Source organism: Triturus cristatus, chromosome 7, assembly GCF_964204655.1.
Source record: "Triturus cristatus chromosome 7, aTriCri1.1, whole genome shotgun sequence".
Classification (NCBI taxonomy): domain Eukaryota; kingdom Metazoa; phylum Chordata; class Amphibia; order Caudata; family Salamandridae; genus Triturus; species Triturus cristatus.
In genome coordinates, this window is record NC_140590.1 from 580,976,905 (window position 1) to 580,992,204 (window position 15,300).

Below are 15,300 nucleotides of genomic sequence, written 5' to 3' on the forward strand. Positions count from 1 at the left end.
GAGGCTGTTGTGTATCTAGTACCTCTAATGTTCAATTAACGATAACAACAAGAAAAACCTATGCCTTTTTCGATGTTTTTATGAGATGTATATGTTTGAATGTGGAATGATGTGGGATGTGTGTAGATGTGATTGTGGGATGAGATAGATCCTGTGTGATCTATATTAGGCTGTTCCAGGGACTACTGCTAATTATTAATAAATCCAATGTATATTCACTGTAATGTATTTAATCAGTGAAATTTAAGATTCTGAAATTGATTTTTGTGTTAAGTAAAAGGAGCATATTGATTTTTTTCAAAAAGAAAAACATAAAATGATAAATGATAAAAAATAAAAAAAACAAATTGAAAAATATTCCTTTGTGGCTGGTATTACTATTGTGCAGGCCCTTATGTTTCCCTTTCACAATTGAATTATTTTTCAGTAATAGAGGTCGTGAGGGAGCTTTTTTGTTATGATTACCGAACTCGGCCCAATCGGTGCCGACGGTGGAGCCAATGGAGTCGAAGACTCATCAGGTAACGTAGCCTCTTCCACCGGAGCCGGAGAATGTGTCGGCGTCGGAGATGGAGCCAGAGCTTGAGAACGCGCCGGAGAAGCTGCAGGCGAGGACGGAAAAACAGGTAAAGTCGGATTCGAGGTCGAAGGAGAAGGTGAAACATAGTCCTTACGATGCCGAGGAACTGGCGAAATTGATTTCGGAGCAGTCTCCTTATCTGAACGGCGTTGAGAGCCGTGCCTCTTCTTCTTCTTATGCTTCTTTGATCTTGAAGCATGACTTCGAACCCGACCTCGATCGCCTTTGACCGCTCTTCTCCTTCCTCTTTTTCGCGATGAACAGCTTGGTCTCTCTCTCCTTTAAAGAGCACCCCTCGACGTCGTGACCCGACGACAGGCACCAGACACAATTCTCCTGCGGATCCGTGATGGACATATGTTTACCGCACTCTCTACAGGGCTTGAACCCCGACTTCCTCAATGACATCTTCAAGAAGCATCAAGAGACGACCAGAAACAATACAGAAAAACAAAGTAACCAGACAAGCTACGGAGAGTCCCAGAAAACCGTTAGCGTCGACGGCGCGGAAAAAAGGGAACTGATGTCATCACGCCGACTAGGTCCTCTTATGGATCCAGTGACGTCAGCGGAGCCGCATGCGGAGCCGTGCTTCTGTGACGTAGTCCTCGTCGGCGTGGAGAGCTACGAAAAATTCCGAATGTTGCTGGCGCAGGGGATATTCGCAAGGTGAGGAATCCACTGGCAGATGTATACATCAGAAATGCTACTTACCAGTATGCATCTGTTCTTGGCATGTAGAGCTGCAGATCCATACACTTTGCATTAGATCGCCATCTGGTGTTGGGCTCGGACGCTTGCACCTTGTTGTTGTCTTGGAAGAAGTCTTTTGTGGTCACGAGATAGGTGACTCCTCCCTAGGACGATAGTGCCCATGGGTATCGACTCCATCCTCAGTTTGCTTTTCGCCATGGTGGGAAATGAAAGAGTCAGCAAGAAGTAGAAGAGATGTCCATGTGACTGTATCTAATTAAGAGAATAGTGGAACGGATACAGGTCCCGGGGAGGCGGGCATGTACGGATCTGCAGCTCTACATGCCAAGAACAGATGCATACTGGTAAGTAGCATTTTCCGTTAGAGGCATATGAGCTGCAGATCGTACACTTTTCATAGACTGTACAGCAGTGTCTACCCTAGCGGTGGTCACCTGTATCCGCTGCAGTAGTTTGAAAAAGTTTTTTAAGAACAGCTTGGCCTACGGAAGTGTTTGTTGAAGGTATGTGGTGTAGACCATGTTGCTGCTTTACAGAATGTCATCTAAGGGGATGTTCCCTAAGAATGCCATGGAAGCCCCTAGTTTGCGTGTTGAATGAGCACTAGGGGGAATTGTTAATGTGCGTTTAGCCTTTTGGTAGCATATTTGAATGCATTTTACTATCCACCTGGCTAACCCAGCTTTGGAGATGGGGTTACCTTTATGAGGTGGGGAGAAGGCCACAACCAGTTGTTTTGTTTTTCGAAAGGGTTTAGGTCTGGCGATATAATAAAGTAGTGCCCTTTTGACGTCTAGTGTGTGAAGGGCTCTTTCTGCTACCGAGTCAGGATTTTGGAAAAACACCGGTAACTCAACTGATTGGTTAAGATGAAAAGCTGAGAGGACTTTGGGAAGGAATTTTGGATTTGTGTGTTCTAAGAACCACTTTGTTGCGATGTATTTGTAAGAAGAGTTCTTGTATGGTTAAGCCTGGATCTAACTCTTCTGAGAGAGGTAATTGCGACAAGGAAAGCTACTTTCCATTTGAGGAACTGAAGTTCACATTTATGTAGTGGTTCAAATGGGGGACCCATGAGCCTGGTAAGAACAATATTTAAATTTCACACCGGAGAGGGTGGTAATCTGGGAGAAATTATTCTTTTAAGGCCCTCCATAAAGGCTTTAATCGCAGGCACTCTAAATAGTGACAAGTGTTGTTATTTTGTAAATAAGCAGCAGGTGCTGCTAGATCTAATCTTATGGATGAATACGCCAAATTACATTTTTGCAAGTGTAGCAAGTTGCAAATGATGTCCTGGATGGAAGCATTCACAGGATCAATATGACTGTTGTTGCAGTAGATGACAAATCTTTTCTATTTTGCTGCATAGCAAGCTCTAGTAGTAGGACGTCTGGCTTCTTTAATGATATTCATACAGTCCGGCAAAAGGTTAAGATAACCGAACTCTAGGACTTCAGGAGCCAGATTGCTAGATTCAGCTGACCTGGGTCGGGGTGTCTTATCTCTCCACGGTTCTGCGTTAGCAATGTTGGGGAGAGGCGTAGTTTTTGGTGTGGAACTACTGAGAGTTCTAGTAGTGTTGTGAACCACGGTTGGCGTGCCCATGTGGGAGCTACCAGGATCATCTTGAGAGACTGTTGTCTGAGCTTGCGTACCCTAGGGGAATTAGTGGGAGTGTCGGAAAAGCGTACGCAAATGTGCCCGACAAATTCATCCATATGGCATTGCCTTTGGACAACGGGTGTGGAAACCTGGCGGCGAAGGTTGGTCATTTTGCGTTTGGTGAACAGATCTATTTCTGGTTGGCCCCACATTTGAAAAAAGGGTTGAAGAACTTGGGGATGGAGTTCTCATTCCTGTATCTGCTGTGTCTGCTGACTTAGCAGATCCGCAATCTGATTGTGAACTCCTGGAAGGTGTTCTGCAAGCAGGTATTGGTTTTGTGGAATGGCCCATCTCCAAATGCTTTGTGCGAGCTGGGACGGCTGCAAAGAATGCATGGCACCCAGTCTTGTGTTGTAGATGTACTTGGAATGATTTTAGTGCTAGGAATACAGCTACTAATTCCAGGTGATTGATATGGAGCACTTTTTGTTGAGTGGTCCATTTGCCTTGAATTGTATGTTTTAGGAGATGGGCTCCCCAAACAGTGAGTGATGCATCTGTTAGCACTATCTGTGGAACAGGCTCTAGGAACGGCCGCCCTCTGGACAGGTTTTGTGTGTTCCCCGACTGCAGACAGCGATGTGTGCGGGTGTCCACCAACACCAGATCTGTAAGTTGCCCTTTGGCCTGGTTCCACTGACGTGTTAGGCATTCCTGTAAGGGGCGCATTTGAAGTCTTGCATGAGGTATGACACAGATGCAAGAGGCCATCATTCCTATGAGCTGCATGAATACCCTTGCTGGGAGGGAGTGTTGTTGAAATTTGCTGATTAGGGCTTGCATACTGGCTATCCTGACTGGAGTGAGATATGCCAGAGCCCTGGAGGTGTCTATTGTGGCCCCTAGATACTGATGTATGTGCGAGGGCTGAAGCTGTGACTTGGTGTAGTTTACTGTGAATCCCAGGTTGTGTAGTAGCTAGATGGTTCCATGAGTGGGATGAACACACTGTTTGTGAGACTTGGCTTTTATCAGCCAGTCGTTGAGGTATGGGAAGACATGGATTTGTTGTCTTGTCAAGTGGGCTGCTGCTACTACCGCCAGACACTTTGTGAACACCCTGGGCGCAGTGGTCACCCCGAATGGAAGGACTTTGAACTGGTAGTGTTGTCCGTCCACCATGAATCCTAAGTATTTTCTTTGAGCATGGTGAATGGGAATATGAGAGTAGGCGTCTTTGAGATCTAGTGTGGCAAGGAAGTCGCCTTGTTGAAATAGGGCAGGACCTGTTGAAGAGAGAGCATGTGGAAATGATCTGACTGTATGTAACGATTGAGAGGTCTGAGGTCAAGTACTGGCCTGAGGGTGGCGTCCTTTTTGGGGATTAGGAAATACAGCGAGTAAACCCCTGTTCCTTGATGCTGTAAGGGAACTGGTTCTATTGCCTGCTTTTGAGTGTGAGATGTTCTGTGGACATTGGACGCTGTTTGGGTGGTATGGTATGGTGGGTGGGGTTTCTGTAACTTCCAGGCAGTAACCATACTGAATAATCTGTCTTACCCACTTGTCTGTTGTGATGGAGTTCCAGACAGGCAGGAACTGTGAAAGCCTTTCCCTGACCGGAGTGGAATGGTCTGGGGGGAGTGGAGGGATGTCACTGTTTATTAGCGGGGAGGTGCGAGTGTTATTGTTACCGCGACCTCTTCCTTGGTTGTTATTCCCCCTGTATCCTCCTCTAAAATATCCTGTGTTGGGGGATGTTTGTGTTGTGTTTTTGAAAGAAGAGGAGGCAGTGTCTGTTCCCATGTTTTTGGATGCTCCTCTATAAAAGGAGCGACAAAAGGAACCACGTGTAGATGGAGACTGTAAGGCTCCCATGGATTTAGCTGTCTCCGTGTCCTTTTTCATTTTCTCCAGAGTTGTGTCTACAGCCGGTCCAAAAAGCTGTTCCTGATTGAACGGCTGGCTGAGGATGGTGGATTGTATATCCTGTTTAAAGCCTGAAATACGTAGCCAGGCATGTCGTCTGAGTAGCACACTGGTGTTAATGGACCTAGAGGCTGTGTTGGCTGCATCAAGGGCACACTTGATTGAGGCATTGGCTATTAATTTGCCTTCCTGAATTAGGTCATTTGCCGGAGTCTTGTACTTATCAGGGCAATGTTGCAATAGGATTTCTAGTCTGTCATAGTGAGCCCTATCATATTTAGCAAGTATTGCTTGGGTGTTAGCTATGCGCCTGTGATTGGCTGTTTGGGCAGCAACCCTCTTGCCAGAGGCATCTAGCAACTTAGGTTCCTTATCCGGAGGTGGTGCGTCACCGGAGGTTTGGGAATTGGCGCGTTTTCTAGCGTTAGACACTACTAGTGAGTCTAGGGGTAGCTGCCCTTTGTTGTAGGCGGGGTCATCGGAGGCAGGTTTGTATTTCTTATCAATCCTAGGATTGAGAATTCTATCTCTCACTGGGTCTTTGAATATGTCTGGGGCATGTTTAATGACCCCTTTGAGCATTGGCAGTATTTGGACAGATTTCTGCGACTGTTCAAAAGTGTCTAGGAGGAAATCCTCATCTGCAGGGTCTGAATACATGTGAACGCCACGGTAAATAGCAGCTCTATTAACAAGCTGCCCAAATCCAATATTGTCATCTGGGGGGGGGGGGGATGGTTTTATAGGATATGGCTGGGGATCTGGGAGGTCTGTGGGATCTATTGGGTAATTATAATCATCCCAATCATCCTGTGATGTGTCCGTATCATTGTCAGGGTCAGTGAAAGGGTCATTGTAGCCTTCCCCTCCCCCTACATCCTCATCATCATCATCGTGTGGTGGTGGTGTATGTGGTGGAAGTGTTACAGGCTGTGGAGGTGAGAGAGGTATAGTAGGAAGAACAGGAGAAGAGGATATTAGAGGTGAAGTGGCACAGTCTTTTTTCTTCAGAGGCACTGCAGCAGTGTCTGTTGTGTCCAGCTTCCTCTTCTTGTGTGGCACAGCGGCCACACGTCCTGTTTTGGGGTCAATATGGATTTTGTTCTGTTTGGGATCGACAGGATCCGGTCAAAAAAGTTCTTCCTCGATTACCGCTTTCGGCGCCGACTTTTTCGGGTCCGAACGGGGTCGAGATTTGTGCTCCGAGGCCTTAGGAGGTATTTTAGAGTCCTTTGGCTTGGCTATGGAGACTGAAATCTCTCTCAGTTCCGAAGGGTTTGGTTTCGGATCCAAAGGTTTTTCTTTCGGCGTTGAAGTGGTCGGAGCCGATTTCTTTTTGGGAGTAGGTTGCTCTCCCGGCGTCTGTGCCGAAGGCGGTTTGGGGACGGGAATATGCGGTTTGCTCGGTCCCGAGCTACCGGAAGACTTGTCCCTTATCTTCAGAGCTGAGCCCGAGGGCGGGGCTTCTGAAATCTGTTCGGTCGTGACTGGGGCCAGCAGGCGAGGTCTTGACCAGGGCCTTCTTTTTTTTCGGGTGGAGTGGGGGCAGTTGTACTCACTCGTTGACCAGGAGTGATGTGGTCGTCTGAGTCGTCTGCTTCGGACACGATTTCCGGGTCTTCGGAATCTTCCTTTGGGACATCAAGGCCTTCGTCGAAGATGTCCGCTGGTGCCGGAGCTTTTTTCTGCACCATGATGTGTCATCGAGCCCGGCGATCACGGATGGTCTTTTTGGATCGAAAGGAGGCACAGGCCTGGCAATTGTTCTCGTCGTGTTCTGGCGAGAGACACAGGTTACAGACCTTGTGATGGTCACTGTGTGGGAATTTTGCTCCACACTGGGGGCATTTTTTGAATGGAGTCCTTTCCATGAGCTGCATGCTCGAACGGCGTCGATAGCCCAGCGGCCCGCGTCGACAACCGGAATAGAGTAGTTGAGATGCGGGCCAAAGATCACGCGATCGAAAACAATACCGGAGAGTTCTAGAGAGTTTGCGATTCGAAAAAGTTTGAAAAACAAAGTTCTCGAACCGGAGCGCAAAAGTTACATCCGAACCCAATGGCGGAAAAAAACAATCTGAGGATAGTGTCGATGCCCATGCGCACTATCGTCCAAGGGTGGAGTCACCTATTTCTTGACTACAAAAGACTTCTTCCAAGACAACAACAAGGTGCAAGCATCCGAGCCCAACAACAAATAGTGATCTAATGCAAAGTGTACGATCTGCAGCTCATATGCCTCGAACACTATGTTCTTGTCAACAAGCCAAGCTCTAAAAATATATCAATGTAACAGATTAACTTGTTCATAATCTGTGCAATCCCTGGCAGATCAACGAGCAGAGGCTTGTTGTGCAGCATACTAAATAAATAGTTACATAATACACATAGATCACAGAGACTCTGAGAGAACAGGAAAGTGAAAAAGCTGACAAGAGAGACGTAGATTACATCCTACTCTGACAAAAGTGTAAGCAGAGACGATTGTCGCCATGTTCTTTAGTGAAATAATAGCCTCATGCATGTTTCGTAATGCCTGCAGTCCGTTAAATAAATAAACAATGGTGAGAAAGACAACACGGGAAGGAGCATGAGAGAAGCAACGATCGAGGCAGAATGCAAGGACTGGTACTTTACTGCTACGCTGTTTATTGAATAACTGCCCCATGCACGGTCCCTCCTGCCTGCGGGCTGTTACATAAACGACAAGGAAGACGAAACGGGATGGGGCAGAAGAGACGCAACAATTTGGGCAAGATGGAACAACATGAAAAAAAAAACTAATCGAAAAACACGCCTCTCCGACCGACAGCAGTTTCCCATGGTACTGATATCAGGAGAGACCTCCACGTTCACCATAGAGCGTGCGAGGAACAGGATGCAGCTTACAGAACTTGGCGTGGGCGCAGCACGACAATGCGACAGGACATTTAAATAGCTTTTTAAGGCTAACTAACCAAAACAGTAATAGTGATATAAGGAGAACTGTAGAGCGTGCAAGGAACGGGATGCAGCTTGGGGGACTTGGTGCACATGCAGAACGACGGGCGACATTTACATCGCTTTTGAAGTCTAAATAACCAGAAAAGTAGTTCAAACAAGCACGGCCCTGGCAAGCATCACATACAGGAAGGTGAGTGGCCATGTGAAGAGAGAGGGGGAGCAAAAGGTGGAGCAGGAGGTGAGCCAGCAAGTGGTGTGCGCACTTGGGAAAGCAGTCTGCTCATTTTCAAGCACTGCACTCGTGCATGTGGCGCGCCGCTGCGCGCTCCCGCAACGTGGATGCCGCCACAAGCACGAGTGTGTGCTTGAAAATGAGCAGAGCGACGGCTAAAGGCCCTCCTATGCAGGGCATGCGCGCTGCGAAGGCGAGACCTAAAAAGCAAAGAACCATTCCATCTAAAACTTGGTTCAACTCTGACCTCAACGTCGAAAGGCGATCACTTAGGCTGACTGAAAGATCTTGGAGACAACACCACTCCGCCGCCCACCTTGCCTGTCTCCGGGCCGCTAGATCATCCTATAAAAAAACACATCTTCATAGAAAAGGCCTCCTTTTTCCGAACTCAACTCGATCATGCCAAAACAGACCCAGAGAACTATTTAACATTATTCGCAACCAAACATCCACAGCCCCCCCTCAAACTTACTGCCTCAACTAATAGATGTGAGGAAATTGCCAACTTCTTCTCGGATAAAATCACCAAAATCGATCGCTACTTCCATCTAACTCCCCTTTTGTTGCTGACACTACACTTAACGATCCTCCTGTCCTGACTCTGTCCCCTTACCCTTCCACTCTCCCTCTCGCTACTACCCCTCTTGAATCCAGCTTCCCTCCCCTGAAACTAAAAAACAATGCATACTGGACTAACTTCCATCCCGTGACTGAGCTCGAAGTCTTCATCATCATCACCAAACTTAAGCCATCCTCACATACCAAAAACCCTAACCCCTCTAGTCTTATCCAGAATCTCAACCACATTATTGCCCCTTACTGGACTAACATCATCAACACTTCCTTCTCCACAGGGTGTGTCCCGGACTCATTTCAGCTCGGTCAAATCACACCTATCCCTAAAAATCTCACCTCAGACCCTAATGACCTGAACAACCGCCGCCCTATCTCTAACCTACCATTTCTTTCCAAAGCCCTGGAAAAATGTGCTCTGCTTCAACTAGATAAACACATTAACAACTTCAACCTTCTAGACCCCTTGCAATCCGGTTTCAGAAAAGGCTGCAGCACTGAAACCGCCATGCTAAATATAATCAATGACATCCACTCTTCCCTTGACAACGGTGAATCCTGCCTACTCTTTCTCCTTGACCTCTCAGGTGCCTTTGATGCAGTCAACCACAACTCACTACTCAACTCACTAAAGTCCCGCTTTGGCCTTAACGGTCAAGTCCTAAAATGGTTCACATCGTTTCTCCAACACAGAACACAACAAGTCAAAATGAACAACTGTCTATCCAACCCCTCTCCGGTTTCTCTAGGCGTCCCCCAAGGCTCTATTCTCTCCCGCTCTCTCTAAAACCTCTTTATGGAACCTCTTACCTTCATACTGAAACAAGCCGGAATCAACTACCACCTCTATGCTGACGACACCCAACTTTACTATAAGATTAGGTCCCACTCTGATGTACTTCACCTTAACTATACCTTAAACAAGATCCAACACTGGTTCCACTGCAACCATCTCAAACTTAACCCCAGGAAAACTGAAATCATCCTCTTCTCCCCCAAAAACAACGGACGCCCCATCCAAGCCTGGATCCCTGACCTCAAGGCACTCAACTGCTCACTCTCTTTGTCCAACTCAGTGAAGTCACTTGGTATTAGCGTTGACAAAAATCTAACCCAAACGGCCACATAAAAAACTCTACTAAAGGAGCTCTCTTCACTCTCCGCCACCTGAAAAAAATGAAACCCTTCATCCCACCTGAAGACTTCAAATGGGTCGTCCAATCCCTGGTACTCTCAAAAATCGACTATGGGAACACTATCCTCACAGGAACCCCCAAAGTACACCTAGCCCCACTCAGATCGGTGCTCCACCTAGCAGCCAGGCTCATCACTGGCTATAAAAGTTTTGACCACATCTCCCCAGCCCTGAAGGCTCTCACCTGACTTCCTGTTGAAAGTAGATCCTCCTACAAGACAGCATGCACACACAAAGCCCTACACCTGAATGCCCCGCTGTACCTCACAAACAAACTTTAAAAAGCGGGCGGCTCCAGAACGATGAGGTGCACTAACACTTTCCTCCTCATTCCCCCATTATTCAAAAAGAAAACCACTCAATCACGCTCCTTCTCTGGAAACGCGCCGATCGCCTGGAATGCCCTCCCAAAAGAATTCCTGAAACAAAAGTAGTTCCAACTTTAGGGGAGGCGCTTGGCTTCCACAATCTTCATTCTGCCCTCTGTACCTTGATAGGTTATCAAGGCAGTAGTGCTTTATGAATGTGTGTACTGACACCTATGTCACAGTCTGACATATGCCCAGAACAGGCTCTCGACGTAGCAATGAAGTGGCAGCAGCTTTGGCTTCTGAGGAATGAGCCCCCCAGTCTCTACGGAGGCTGCTTCTTTGCCATTACGTAGTAGACCTTAATACAGAGGACTAACCTCTGATATGGCCTTTTTATGCACTGCCTTACGTTTGAAGACCCTAAATAACCCCACAAAGAGCTGCTCATCCACCCAGTGTCCCTTTGCATGATCGATGTAAAAGCTAAAGGCTCTATGTGCAAAGAATGTTGGAAAAATGATGGATTGTCTAACATGCAAGGCTGTCACAACCATAAGCATTTAACAACTGCCAGGAGGGTGAGCAAACTGCAAGCTTCGCCATTCAACCCTCCTTACTTGACCATCTTCCCTGATAAGTTGGTGGTTCGCACAAGGGCCTCTGTCTTCCGGAAGTGGTAATACCCATTCCATGTGGAGCAATCTATCACCTTGCCCACTTTCTACACTCCTCTTCACCCCTCTAAAGAGGAGCGACTCCACTGTCTAGACCCAAAATGAGCATTATTTTTCTACCATGACTGTACTAAAGAGTTTCAAGTGGACAACCAACTCTTCGTGGGGTACCCTGGATCAAAGAAATGTTGTGCGGTGCTGAAGAGGACTATCTTGTGATGGGTCATACTCTGCATCAAAATTTGCTACGCTCTGGCCAAAACGTAGCCTGCTTAAGGGGTCATTCCACCAGAGCCAAGGCTGCTAACACCGTGTTGCAACGTGGAGTTCCAGTCCCCGACATTTGTCAGGCAGAAACATTGGCATTCCTGCACATGTTTACCAAGTACTACTGCCTAGACAGTCAAGTCCACAAGGAAAGCCTTTTTGGCTGCACTGTCCTGCAGGACTTGCTGGATGGTTTTGCTTGGGTATCTATTCAAAGGTTAGGAATCTGTGGCTAGATGTCTTTATCAGATGGACAAGCTACTTACCTTCAGTAACGCCTTATCTGGTAGAGACATGACATTGGTGCAGATTCCTTACCGATTCAGCCATTCTTCCCGCACTACAGACAGGTTTTTAGGGTCAGGGCGGTTTCCTTTGAGGGCCCCATTTGCTCAAAACACACCAATGTCATTTCACTTCATGGCTTCGTGCTTTTGGTGTGTAAGTCGTGATAACTAACTGACGTCAGAGCACTGAAGTGATCCCTATATGGTTCACAATTATGCAGACGACACAGATGATGTGACACGAAACTAAATGATGCCACCTACTGGCGCGCAGGGGAATTGCTCGAAGAAAAATCTCCAGGATCAAATCTGACGCCTGGGAAATTCAAAGGTAAGGAATCTGTGGCTAGATCATGTCTCTACCAGATAAGGCATTACAGAGGGTAAGTAACTTGTGGGGAGACCATTGGCCCTCGTGGTTCCTGCCTGCTCCCCAGCCAGCACCCATGCAAGGTGCTAGCAAGAGCCAGCCTTTCTTTTTATTTTTTTAACTGCTCTGGGGCGCATATGCCCCCATCCGGGGCCTCTCTCTGGCTTAGGGAAGGGGGCCAGATGCCATCTTCCTCTAAATGATAAAGTCGGCTCTGTGGGTTAGGGGTTATGCAGTGCCTCAATGAGACTCAGGGAGATGGACTACATGATCGCCTATACTAATTATGACAATCAGTCCTGGAAGGGGGAGTCTCTCCAGGCCACCATAAAGCTTGGAGAGGGAGCTGTACACACCACTCCCTTATAAAAAAGTAAAGGTGATTACCTCCCCCGGGCCCTGGTCCACCTCAGACAAAGGGCTCATATTCAATATATAAAGGAGCTCTCTTCACTCTCCGCCACCTGAAAAAAATGAAACCCTTCATCCCACCTGAAGACTTCAAATGGGTCGTCCAATCCCTGGTACTCTCAAAAATCGACTATGGGAACACTATCCTCACAGGAACCCCCAAAGTACACCTAGCCCCACTCAGATCGGTGCTCCACCTAGCAGCCAGGCTCATCACTGGCTATAAAAGTTTTGACCACATCTCCCCAGCCCTGAAGGCTCTCACCTGACTTCCTGTTGAAAGTAGATCCTCCTACAAGACAGCATGCACACACAAAGCCCTACACCTGAATGCCCCGCTGTACCTCACAAACAAACTTTAAAAAGCGGGCGGCTCCAGAACGATGAGGTGCACTAACACTTTCCTCCTCATTCCCCCATTATTCAAAAAGAAAACCACTCAATCACGCTCCTTCTCTGGAAACGCGCCGATCGCCTGGAATGCCCTCCCAAAAGAATTGCGTTGCAACCCCTCCTACATTGCCTTCGAAAAAAGACCTTAAACGGCACCTCCTCGGCAAATACTGGGGTCCTTAATCGGACCTCTGACCTCCTCCATCCTTACCCTCCTCTACTGCACTCCCTCCTCTTCTCTCCCTCACCTCATACCCTCCCCCTCCTCTCTCCTCCCCTACTTTTCCCTCCTTTCCTCCTTCCTCTTGAAACCCCACCAGGCTGACCATCCCCCATCTCCCCCATCCTGGTTTCCCTCCCCCCCCCCATCTACCCCTTTTTCTAATTTCTACTTCACCCGCAGCTCAGCCCTGAATCTCCCCTCCCCATCTGCCACTATATATGTACATTTATCTGCTTTTGCTGTGTTTCTGTCTAATAGACCTCAATGGTGCATTTGATTTTATTTATCGTTTATACTGTGCTTCTGAACAATTTCCTGTAATCTTATTTTCACACATGTAAAGCGCTCCGATACCCCCGGGTCTAGCCAGCGCTATATGAAACCTTTCAAATAAAGTTCTACTTGAAAAGACATTTGAAAGGTTAACACCAAAATGTAAATCCCACTGTCATAATATAGGACATGGGAGGAAATAAATATAACGGATCCCATTAAACGGGCCACAAAGGGAAACCAGAATAAACAAAGTTGTGCAGGAAGAGACAAATGAAGAAAGAGCAGCCTATTATCCCTTTGATTACTAAGCCTTGTTGCACAGAACATCACAAGATGAATCTCAGAGGGGTTTAAGCACTCAGATGCACACTAAGAAATTAATTTGGACCAGCAGCGTATACCGACCTGGGACCAGGTTTGCGAGCAGCCATGATGAAATTGACCTAGGGTGGCAAGCACAAGCTCTCCAGTTCGATATAGGAGTGGGAGAGGAGCATGGAGGTGAATGCTTAGTTCCAACAAACTGGTGCATCCAATATTCCTCACCCAATATGGGCTATGAATCTGTTGTGGTAAAAATTCTAGCACATTTTGAGAGATCCACAATTGCAACTAGATCAGAGAGAACAGGTAAAGCAGACCTTTGAATAGCTGAACCTAAAAGGCATCCCCCAGGGAATTGTTTGGAGTCAAGAGAAGAGCACAGAAAGAGGACACAGTCTGTTCAGGAGTATAGCAAAGAGGTCCAAGCAGGGCCATCCCAATCCGTGAAAGATCATGCTTGTCAATTCATGATGAAGTTCTCATTTGTGATCCTACAGTAAGAGGTAACTCAAGTCACCCACTCTCATATTGAGGATGCCCACTAGATACACCTGAGAAAATGCACACCACACAGTCACAGATATTATTGCCTCCAAACACGAGGTTCAAGAACCCACAATGCCCTATTTGTTAAAGTAATTAATGGTGGTTGTGATGTCTGACAGGACTTGAATAGAAGGGTTTCCCTGAAATGAAAGGAAGAAACATCTTTAGATCAAGGGGAATTGTCAGTAACTTGAGAACACTGATGTGCAGTTGTTGCTGGACATTGACCTAAGGCTTAGTGCCATCGTCTTCCCCCAGATGAGCACCCCCAGTCTGAGGAGACATCTATAACAATGGTGGTCTGCAGCTGTGAAGGGCTGAACGAAGATCTGTCAGATTTTAGGGACCCACCTATCAAGGTACAGAGGGCAGAATGAAGATTGTGGAAGCCAAGCGCCTCCCCTAAAGTTGGAACTACTTTTGTTTCAGGAATCAGTGAAGAGACCTTGTTTGTTGTATGCAGGATGCACAAGGCCATTAAGTCTTGCTTCAGAATCCCAAATGTCTGCAATCCTCTGTGGAGGAAAGGCTCTCAAGAAAGTTGTGTCCAACATCATACCACTTGAGTGGGGCAAAGAAGGATTTCTGGAAGTTAACAGAAAAGTCCAAATTGTGTACACGGGTCATGGAGCTCTGTAGATCCAAGCAGGCGAACACACATACAGCAGCCAATTCTCCAAGTACAGAAATACCTGGACTCCTGACCTCATTGAGGTGCTACCACAACCAGCACCTTGGAGGCTATTCGCAAAACAGGTGAGAGAACAAATGGTTGAGGGTGGTTACTGCCTCTAATAGCAGGATTGCAGGTAAAAATCAATAAAGTTCGCCATAAATGGGCCCTGTTGCTTATCAGGGTGAGAAAAAAATTATATGCAACAACAAGCAAGTCACATGTGTTGTGTCAGAGTGCAAACCTGTGCGCTGAAGGAATGTGTCCTATAAAGTACAGGTGAGAGCATGCATAAAATGCTTCATCTCTAGATTATTTTCATCATCCTTGTGTAAAGAATAACCTTCATTGCCTACATCCTTGTAAAGAGTGCCCTCAAGCTTCCTACGTGTATGGGGAACAGGGAGAATACACATTTATTCCCTGCTAGTTCTGAACGCCACAGTACCTGAGCCCTTCAGATGTTTGTCTTGGGATCATCTAGCAATGTGAGGGCTGGGGCAAATAGAATGCAGATAATTTGACCAGTTAATACCAATTTTCCCATCTGAAAAAGCCAGTGCCTTCAAAGCAAGTGAACATCTTGCTCCATCTAGCCAGTATGATTAATTTTTCCATACTTCAGAAGGAGAAAATGCAAGCCTTCTTATGGCTCCGGTGACGTCATACGGCGTTGTGAGCGAAGCAGTGCCATTGTGACGTCCTCGTCGACGTGGGAGAGCTAAGAAAAAGTTTCTGTGGAATGCTGGTGCAGGGGTAATTCAAAAG

General features: G+C 46.9%; 1 protein-coding gene across 2 annotated transcripts in view; it reads right to left on the reverse strand.

The window, feature by feature from the left end:
• MBTD1 (mbt domain containing 1) overlaps positions 1 to 15,300 on the reverse strand; it is a 696,883-nt gene that overhangs the window by 253,678 nt on the left and 427,905 nt on the right. The gene's annotated exons all lie outside the window — the stretch shown is intronic.